The 11,585-nt window shown below is 38.7% G+C and overlaps 1 pseudogene; it reads right to left on the reverse strand.

The window, feature by feature from the left end:
- Positions 1-4,261: 4,261 nt before the first annotated feature.
- LOC147891357 (uncharacterized) lies at positions 4,262-4,876 on the reverse strand (annotated as a pseudogene).
- Between the last annotated feature and the right edge of the window lie 6,709 nt (positions 4,877-11,585).

The raw sequence follows: 11,585 nt of genomic DNA on the forward strand, positions 1-11,585 counted from the left end.
AATATATAGGTGATACTTTACATTCTTTGAAGTCTATATGGGATGCATTGCCAAATATCCAAGGTAGTGATGCACTTAGTGCATGAAGGTTCTATACAACGTTTACCTCATGTTGTAGTTTTCTAAGCACAAGTGCACATTGCATTGGGCAAGGAAAATAAAAAGACATCATCCAAGTCAAACGCTTGTTTGGAATGTACGGCTATAACTAGAAGGGGGAGAAAAGACCTCCACCTCAATAAGTGGACCAAAGTGTAATCAAGGAAGGCTTACAAGGATGCAAGGTAGACTAAAACATCAACTCCAAGTGGCATCACTTTATGCCTGATGTCATTCAAGAGGCTTCAATTGACGATTCAATGTTGCTTGATGTGACTTTCCAAAAGTGTGCAGACTTATTTGGACTATTTGATGAGTTTAGATGGACTAACATAATTCATGAAGTAGCACTTCTTGAGAGCCAGATGAAGAAAAAAAGTACATGATCTCTCAGAATGGATTCCTTAAAAGATGCAAATTTGAGCCCATTGATGGGCAACATTTTTTGTGAAGCATGTAGAATTGCATGCAATGAAACAGAAAATTGAATTCCCATTAGAAGAGTACACGAAAACATTTGCAAGAGTCAAAGCTTACATTTGTCATTTGAAGATGACTCAATGTACATTTTGGAATCTATGAGCCTCAGCAATGAACCATTTCAAAAGAAAAAGAAGTCAAATCTTTTGAAGGTTCTCATCAAAACACGGGAGTTATGGGTTGAGTGGCAAAAGCCACATCTTTTAAAGTGCAAGAGGCCCACTACAAAGTTCTTCAAAATTTATACTCAATTTTACAAATGCTTCACACAGTGGCAATGAATGATATTCAGCCAAGTCCCCAAATATTTAAAGAGAGCCATTATTGGATATATGTATGAAACATACATTGTGTTTCATGATGAAAAAATCTTCCAATGTATTGTGGATGTATGAATTGCATATGAATTTGATAAGATATCATTTGAGTTACATTTTGACACGAGGTAGGTTATTATAAAATGTAAATGACAGAGCAAAGGATAATGTTTATTAATATGTGGAGGCCATTGAGTTATTAAGTGGTGAATGCTTCTTTGGAAATAAAAACAATGGATCCTTGAAGAAATGGTCACACAAGCAATCAAGGGTGAAGCGGTGTATGGGGTATTAATGAATTTAATATGTTGATTGGAAAATTTGGTGGACCCAAAATATAAAATTGATAACACAAAGGCATATGAGCTAGTTAAAATGATTGGGTCATGAAGTGAATGAAGTCTTGGGATAGTGATATGGTATCAATGAAGGATGTACAAGAAGAGATGCATGTTCATGTGTAAATTTAAATGCCCTAAAAAGCACAATGTAATGTGAATACCATCGTAGGTCCTCTTATGACATTGGTTTAATACAAGATGTTTCAAACTATTCCATTGTCAAGGGAATTGATACATACAAATTTAAGGCAATGGGAAGTGATTCTTGGAAGACCCCATGCTAGTTCTTCTTTGATGAACTAGAGGATCTTATAGTGCCAGGGATCTTTTACCTTAAAGGGTTGTGATACAAGGTCCTAAGGCATGGCAAGAAAGAGCAAGTTACTTTGGCCTTGTTAATCAAAGAAGGACTCATTGTTTATCAATTTAGCATATGTTTATAGGGGAGTGATTGGAAAGGTGTGGCATGGTATGATGTTGGGCCATGAGCATAGTTATGGCGATGGCATTGGTATCTTGATCTTGTAACCCATGATGGTTGCATTTGTGCATTGGAGCGATGGTCTTTCATTCAATGTTTGCTAAAAGGATCTTGGGATCTTTGTCCAAGAGAATGAAACATTACAAGTGGAATCCTCTTCTCTCGATTATTGAAAAGCAAAGCATCATTCCTTGATATAAGAAATGATAGAGGACATACCGGATGAAAGGATGGAATGTAGTATTACTTGGAATTGGGTTAGTTGTAGAGCTATGATAGGGATGGGAATTCATATTACTATAATTGATCATCCACATTGCATTGAGTACTTTGATATGTAATTTAGTTGCATAACTAAATTCAATAATGAAGATGCAATGAGTTCAAACATGGACTCGAGCAAAAAATTCACTGAGAACTCAACATCTCCTAAACCTGAGGATGTCATCTCTATATCTCATGAATCTAAGGATGGTAGCTCTACATTAGAGGTACACATCCAAAAAGCATTTGTTTGAAGGTAAATGTTGTGGGGAACAACTTTCCCTTCTGCTACATGTTCAAATTCATTCATTTTCATGGAGAAATGGAAAAAAAGTAAAGGGTGAAAGGATCTGTAGGCTATGTGGGGTGATGATCTGCTCATTTCTTGATAGAATAGTGAGTTTGTATATATCATTTATGGATCTGGAAACTTTTAAGAGAAAATACTCACAAGTCACCCAAAGAATAAATATATGTGTGAAGATAATATACAATAATAAAGTAATATTAAATGTGCCACCAAGGAGCAATAAATAAATATTAATCTCTAGACATGCTCAAGTATGTCACCCTATAGATCCCATATTTTGTTTTGGTCAAGTAGGTAGCTAGACATCCTTGTGCTTGGAAGGGCCAGGATCCACCAGCTTGACTTGCTAGGTCCTTAATACATTGATGGGTAACCTAAGAAGGGATCCTAAAAAGTTCAAAGGCCACACTATGCCTACATTTGGTGGTTACAAAGATGGTAAGTGGTTTGAGACGAAAGTGATACTCAATTAAGCTAGTGATTGCAATGATACCTACATTATGCCAATGGCTAGGACTCTCAAAATACATATTCTTGAAAGAATTCCTATGGTATTGTGGAGTATAAGCTAGTTAACAACATACTAAAGGCTTCATGAAGCATATTTATTACTAAAAAATGGAGGTAACAAATAGCTCACAAAGAGGAAACATACCATGGATAATTTGTGGTTGTAATACAAAGGAATCATCTCATTCCAAGAGGTACTATGTAATGGATGGATAGAGATGGAAAGTAGTGTATGCATTCATAGCAACATAGAATAGTATATAGTTAGCTAGATTTATAACTAAAATATGTAATATATATCCCTTAAAATTAAAGGCAACCTTCAATTGCAATTGGGATTTCTATATTTCAACTGTGAATTTTATAATATGATTTTTTTTTTGTGAGCACTTTTGATGCTTGGGAAAAACGTTTTCTTGAGGCTTTTAATTTAAAGTCAACATTTTTTGAGGTTTTATTATGTTATTGTTTTAGAATCTTGTTATATGAAATGATCAGAATTTAAAAGCAAATGATGTCCAAGATTAATTTTACCATTTGCATGTGTGAGGTTAACATAGAAGAGGCATGACATCTATATTTTGCTATAATATGAAAGAGCATTGAAATGGATGAATAAAATTTACATTAATATATGGCCCTCTCTCTCTCTCTCTCTCTCTCTCTAAGCTCTATGATTAAGCCTTTAAAATTCAAGGGAATAATAAGGGAAGACATGCATATTAGATCAACAACAACCTAATCCTCTCCTTCATGCATCTCTTCATATATGCAATATATTCACATCTACACAAGACAAGCAAGGAATTTCATATTCATTTTTGCAAAGCTCTTTGTTGCCTTGATCCCATGTCAAGATTAATATATGCCAATTTCAATGTTATGGTGAGAGAATGTGTGTGGTAATAATCACTAACGTGATTTTACCTGAGTAGATTTAAAATATTCACAAGGAGACTTTGAAACACAATTTGTTGATTGATTATAGTGTTAAACTATTGCAATAGTACGAGCACAAAAGAATCCGTGGGATTGGGCAAAAGCATTCCAAAGGCTCTTCTTCATAATAATACATGTCAAACCCTTCTTGAGGGAGAAAATTTGGATATTTGGTGTTGGAAATTAACCTTATCATATATATATATATATATATATATATATAGTATGCACAATTATATACCATAGTATCTAAACACCTAGGCATCACGACATTGTAGGGATCAGGCTTTTATTAAATCTCTTGATCACCAAGACTAATTTACCTTTTGTATGTGTGAGGAATCTAAAATTGTGCCATTATGAACTCACATACACACACACATGGATCTCTCTCTCTCTCTCTCTCTCTCTCTCTCTCTCTCTCTCTCTCTCTCTCTCTCTCTCTCTCTCTCTCTCTCTCTCTCTCTATCTATCTATCTATCTCTATTTTTGTGTGTGTGTGTGTGTGTGTGTGTGTGATCTAGCCTTTAAAATGCAATGAAGCCTCCAAAATTGGATAAGCTGCAACTAGACCATCCTGGGAGCCTATATGCAAAAAATTATATGTTTTCCAATAAGCATCATGAACTTTTCTTGTTGGATGGAAGAAACCTTGTAGGCAATAATTGAGAACAACTGTAGGTCCCATGGCAACTCGCATCCCCTCATAAGCTTTAGTCATAGAATTTATTAGGCCACACATAATTGAGGAGATTTATCAGTGGATCCTCACAACCAAGCCTAGCTACCCCTAGAGCCACATGCTTCAATATAGATGCTGCAGTTTACCTGTGAACTAAATCTCGATCCATGAGGGCATCTTCTAGAAGCAGATTAATTGCATAGATATAATATTTTCCCATGTCCCAATATACTCTTGAAAATAGAAATGAGAGAGATTTCAATACATGATTTTGAACATTCAACTTAGGAACCATGTATTCATTCATAAGAGCTGGCAAGACAGTTAATGAGGAATAAGTTTTAGCAACAATAGCAATGGCCATAGTGGTGTAGACTCAATTTTGATGCTCTTGCCCTTTAAATTGTTAAGAAGAGTAGATAGGACATCTTGTGGACCAATTGCTTTAGCAATATATCACCTCCCATGAAAGGCCACGTCTTGACTGACCAACCAATGAATTTTTCAATTTTGAAAATTCAGCATTTTTAGCTTTGTAAGCCCGTGTCTTTGCTATAGCTACCCTTCACACGGTAGGCCAAAAAATTTTGCTTGCAACAAATAAACAATAATAGAAAATAAGCTTATGGCTTAAAGCAACAATAGCAACCTCTCCCTCACATTAACTTCACAGTTCCTACCACTAATTACTAAGCTTTTTGTTATAAAAGTGAAAGATATTACATGTCATACCAATATTAGTAGCCATCTAGTTACACCCACACTTGCAATGACAAATATACCCACAAAAGCAAGTTTTGCCACCATGAGTAATTGATGAGGCTTAAATGTGTGTGAAATATTACCACTTGTTCTTGGAACTTTGGTAATGAGTACGTACCTATTGAAATTCAAGGATTTGCCAATTGCAATGAAGGCTTTCTAGAAATAGAAGAGAATATACAATTTTGATCTTAACTTTTGCCCCAAAGGATGTGGGATGGGATAAGGTGGGTGCATGTTTTGGGGGGGGGTCACTATGTACAAACCCTCTATATCATGTGCGTTCAAGGCCTATATTTAAAATCCCTTATCTATAAAATTTTTCATTAATAAAATGTACCCCTTTTCTATACAAATCTATAATTTTTTTCCAAAACTATTTAAAATAGTCCCTTATGTATATTTATTTCTGTAAATTTTAGAAATAAAAAATATCCTTTTGTTGAATTCATGTGATAGAGTTACATATGATGAGTGACCCCCCTGAGGTGCATGTGCATGAATTTATGCCTTGTCCCTTCTCTCTCATTTACAATTTAAATATTTTTCAATGCTAAAAGCTCCATTCTTAGGTAGAAGCCCACTTGAGCTCTTTGTGTGTGAAGAGAGAGAGAGAGAGAGAGAGAGAGAGAGAGAGCTACCACACAGGATCTCAAGCTTCTATATCCTACCACATAAAAATTCAAAGCTATCCTCCAAAAAATCGAGATATCCAAAGACCAAAGAGAGACCAAAGGGAGTGATCATAGCACATTTGAAATTTTGAGCTACTTATGAGAAAATTGTTAGTGCTATTACGCCTCATCCTAAGCGAGACACTATAAAAAAAATAGCTTATGGAATTTTGGGAATAAACGCACCCTACCTGTTAAATTTAAAACAATGCATAAAATTACCCCTACTTTAAATACATTTCTATAAGTTTGAAGAATAAAAATACCCCTAATTTTGAACTCTCCTGGTATACTTACAACTCCAAGGTGCCCCCCCCCCTGGAGATCCAAGTGGCCCCATCGACTCAACTTGCTCATATGTGGGGGCGAACTTTTTTGGATGGCCTCGCCCAACATTTACTAGACCACCTGGCCATGTGGTAGGGCAAAGGGGATTATTGGTGTGGGTAGAGATCATCAGGATCCAAAGGGTAGAGCAAATTCTTGGAAGTAGAAGGGAGTACAATATGGAATCTGGATGTTGGAGGAGACTTCAATTCCCCCCCGCCAAATACCCTCCCCCCAAACCTCACCCCTTTCCCCCCTTGCACAAATCACTTTTTGAGGTTGATCTCACCCCTAAGAATCCCTCCCTAAGCCCTCCTCCCCACAACTCTTACCGACAAATAGTTCAACTCATAAATCAGGTCCCCTTTGATTCACCATCAAGTCCTATATATGCTCTAGTTTTAGCTCAAAGCCTTATGGTTAAATGGAAAGGCATGCAAGAAAAGAAAGAGAAAGAAACCAAAAGGTTGAGGTAAAAATTTATGGCCCTTATACACTAGAAATATATAAATGCATTCTAACATTAGATTTAACCCTAAACCTTTCGGATCCTACACCACATTGTTGTAAACTATCTATTTTATGTATAGATATAACCCTAAATCTTTTGTCACCTCATAATCTATGGCCATACTTTGTCCATTTGTTTACAACTTCATTAGCATCTAGGAGGTGCAAAAGGCCATAGTTTGCAAGAGAGAAAAAATCATTCTAGAGTGCAAGAAGAGTGCCTACGTATTGCAAAGAAAAATGCCAACAATAGTATTCCAAAATGTCACATGACATAAACCGAGCATAAACCACCCTACCCAAAATGTCCACGTTGCATGTTGGGAGCTTCTAAAACCATTTTAATATAAAACACCCTTTTGTATATTAATTTCTAGGTCTTAATTTAATTCCTTATGTATATGTAAATCTGTAAGTAATGGAATTAATAAAAACCCATATGTTGAACTCTCGTGATAGGGTTACATATGGTGGGTGACTCCCCCGAGTCTGCTTTCTTGACCTAGAAATCTACAATCACATGGCCCTTCTTCTTGCAGTAGAAACATTCTCCCTAAAACTCCTTCTTGCTACCCTTCTTCTTTTTGTCACCACTAGTAGAGGACTCACCTTTGACTTTCGTAGTGATAGAGAATGCAGCATCCCCATTGCCACCTCCATCTCGAGCTTTAAGACTCAATTCCTCCTCCATAAGTAAATCACAAAACTCCTCAAATGACAATGGTTGGGGTCTCACCTGAGTGTTAAGCACTGTTACCAGTCCATCAGACCTTGGTGGACATATCCGGAGACACCGTTGAGCTAGCACTTCGCTAGTCTTTTATATCCTAGCACCAGCCATCTGGTCACGCAGATTTTTAATTCGGGTTATGATTGCCTCCATTGTCCCTCCTTCATTAAACTTCTCAGCTACGAGCTGATTCTCCAGGTTTTGGATCCTTGTCTGATTCCGCGTCTCATACTGACCCTTCAATATGTTCCAGGCCACAGTCGCCTTAAATGTATGCTGAATCAAGGTCAAAACACTATTAGTAGTACTTGTAACCAAGGTACACAGAGCATCTGCGTTCCTGCATTTCCAAGATCATAGAAGGTCAGCACTAGGAGGTATCGTACTCCCTGGATTTGCTGGGTCATTGGTTCCTTGTGGTTTTGGGTTAGTCCCTAGTACTGTCTCCAGAAGCTCATGCGAATCCAGAATAACAGTAATTTTAAACTTCCATAGAGTGTACTTCGTACCATCTAGCTTGCCTTCAGTGAAGGTTGGTGGGCGAATCCTCAACGCCTGGATTGTTGGTGCAGCTAGTGCATCTGTAGCTGCTATTGAACTCGAGCTGCTTCCTGTTGCCAATCACTCTATATGTTGTTGAAGCCCTCACCTCTCTTCTACCCTTTGATCCTTAGAGCCGCTGCCTGGGGCTTTGATACCATGGTAAATTACATGGCGTAGGGAACAAAAACTGAACAAAGAATAGAGAGTACATAGCAAACTAGAGATGAACAAAATTTTCTTTCCATACTGATGTAGTATAGATGATGGCTCCGTCCACCCATGCACTCCCACAGTGGAGCTTAGATGGCGATCTAGATAGATACTAGGTGAAGAGCTACTAGCTAGAAGATCTCTGCTAGAAGATCTAATTTGAACTGATCTGATACAATGGACTGGGGAGGTCGCCTCTTTATAGCTATGAGGGCAGTAGTCGAATCAACGTAGTCGGTGGAGCCAACAGTCACCCTAGTCGGTGGAGCCAACCAGTCAACCTAGTCGGTGGAACCGACTAGTCATCCATGGAATATTCAAGGAATATTCCATATACCGTCGCCAGCAAGAGCAAGGGGCTCTTACACAATCACCTTTCTACAATCAACAGTCTCATTGATAGACCTCATCAGACATGCAAGTTAGGATCCATCCAGTGTCCTGGGCTCACACATGGCTTCTCCTCATATGGGGGCCTTACAACTTGAGCACCTCGGACCACTAGTGGTTACCAGGCATTGAGCATATCTAACAGTATTAAGCATTATAGATAAGGTCATCCATCTCGTTTACTATAGATGAGGCGGTCTAAGGGATACCTTGGGTATATTCAAAGTTTTAATCCATATAAATTAACTAACATGTGGTAGAATAAACTATAATAACAACTATGTACCCTAGGTAGGGTGCATAGGCTACAATTATTGAAGTAATGTATGCTTTGAATGATCATATATGTATGTATCATGAGTCCCTAATTCACATAAATCACCTTCCCTTTTACACCTCAGGGGATGTATAAAAGGGCTTCAGATTAAACACATACCAAATAAGATAATCATGAGATTTAGGACATCAATATGATGACATGTTTTAAGGGGCCACCAATATGTTGAATGACCTAAATCCATAAAGACGTCCCCAGTCCTTGTAGTCGTGCATGATGTAAATATAATCATGTCAATAATAATTCAAGACCAAATAAGTCATATATTTCATCCTTATGCCAACCTCCGACATGGTGCTTCTGACACATAGGATAACAAATAGAGAATCTCTTAAGCTCCAAGTAGTGGTCCAAACCTTTTTAAGTAATGTGCAAAAAATATACAAAACTCTATCACACTTCTGGTCTCAAACCTTTCTTTCATTGAGGTCACTAGCAAAGATGAGGCCAGAGCAAGAACAATTAGTCCTATACATAGTCCCCATGAAAGGGAACTGCAAAAATCCCCAAGGGGATGTGTGTGTGTGTGTTTCCCACTGATCGCATTCGAGTTCTACCTTCCATAGAGAAGTCTTATTTCTATTGTTTCAAACACTTATTTCTGCCGGTACTAGGTAGGCACAGTTTTACTTTGCCCACCTCACGTTCCAATTTTTAGAAATTTCCCACAATGATTGGCTTCTGATACAAGCGCTCGCCAAGAACTACCTCCCATCCTTCTTGGTAGGTTCACATGTACACATTTGCACAATAGATTACGTTTGATTAAAATTTGAAATTTACGTGGACTCGCACTCTTGTCAAAAATTTTCTTGATGTCATGATGCCAAACTGGTGCAATAATGAGACTCAATCTATTTATTCTAAACACCGCAGAGCTTGAGACACGGTAACTTTGCTATACATCATGCATCTCTGCACTGCTTCATGTAGCGTGGTCTTTGGCCTGACCACCTATCACCATGCAGCCTTTTGCCGCACAGCTGTCATTGGGCAGCATACCCATGCGGATCATTAAAATTTAAGATTGGCTTGGAGAGACCACCGCGTAGGTTCTTTGCATAATAATGAGACACAATCTATCATTTTGAATGCTGTTGCAATGCAGTCTCTGACCTAACCCCCTGTCATCGTGCAGCGTTTTGCCACAGCTTTGCCACCTGCCACTGGGTATCGCACCCATGCAGATCATAGGTTGGCTTGGAGAGACCACCGTGTTGGTTTTTGGCATAATAATGAGATGCAATCTATCATTCTGAACATTGCCTCAGTGCAGCAGGCAGTCTCTAGCCTGACAACCTATCATTGACTAGAATTCAAGGTTGTCTTGGAGCAACCACTGTGCTAGTTCTTGGAGTTATAGCTCCACTACCTATTTTTATGTATTACAGGAGGAGGTCTATGATGACCAACATGCTGGCAAACAGAAGAATATCTATGACAGCCACCGTGCAAGTTCTTGGAGTTATATATTGTGTACCAAGGAAAATGTATTTCCTTGTGCAACCAAGCAAAATGCAATTGATGATATGGTCCTTGAGAGGTCCCCTCTAGGGGCAAGGGCCATATTGACATGCTAATATACAATATCTAGGATGCCACATCGACATGGCCCTTGCCCCTCTAGGGGCAAGGGCCACATCGACATGCATTATACAATATCTAGGATGCCACATCGACATGGCCCTTGCCTCTCTAGAGGCAAGGGCCATGTCGATGTGGCATCCTAGATATTGTATAATGCATGTCGATGTGGCCCTTGCCCCTAGAGGGGACCCCTAAAGGGCCATATCGTCAATTGCATTTTCTGAAAGTTTAATTGTATTTTTCTAAATGTATCTCCATGAAACCAAGACGAAGGGTCGTTGGAGCTATTTTGGTCCTAAACAAAGGAGATTATGTGTAGGATCCCGTAGGATAGAATAGATGCATCTTGCAAGAGATGTGAGAGCACAATGAAAGAAAGATGGTAGATCTCTATTATGATTGTGAGAGAGAGGACTCTCTCTTATAGAAAGGGGGAGAAGGTAATACCTTCTCTACATAGTGGCAATCAGCCCCTACATCAGTGGGAATCAATCCCTACATCAGTGGGATTGCCTTTGTCTTACATCGTCACTTAGGTCACACACTAGACACATCATAGCACTTGATATGCCTTTACAACACACACAAACACACATGTGACTCCCCTAGATGCACACATGCACCATAGAGCAAGCCCTTGATCATACTTACCCCAACAAACCCCCCTTCAAGGGGTTGCCTCTTGCAGTGTCAAGGATACATCTAGTCTCATAGTTTCTCATGCCATCTCTGTGAATATAGTGGGAGAGAAGGAAGGAGTCTCACTTGCGGCTTTCTCACATACACAATGGGGGAATACACACAAAGGTGGAGGCTGAATACAGTTTTCCTCTTCTTAGTTGTGAAAGCCAAAAGAACTCTAGTATAAAGAAATAGAAGAACCCTATATGTGGGTCTCAAACCAAACTCAGCTAACTAAGGTGGCATACTAACTGAGCTATGAACTAGAGTACATAAGGATAGCTGTCATCCAGCTATTATTCATGGGCGGTGTACCAACCGCATCTACAGCTAACAAGTCACTGACATAAATGCACAACGGTCATCGTGGCATATCGCGAGTGGAGCTCGATATCTCAACACTCCCCTCGA

Source organism: Dipteris shenzhenensis, chromosome 18, assembly GCF_047967505.1.
Source record: "Dipteris shenzhenensis isolate YYH24624 ecotype China chromosome 18, Dip_SZ_1.0, whole genome shotgun sequence".
Taxonomy (NCBI): domain Eukaryota; kingdom Viridiplantae; phylum Streptophyta; class Polypodiopsida; order Gleicheniales; family Dipteridaceae; genus Dipteris; species Dipteris shenzhenensis.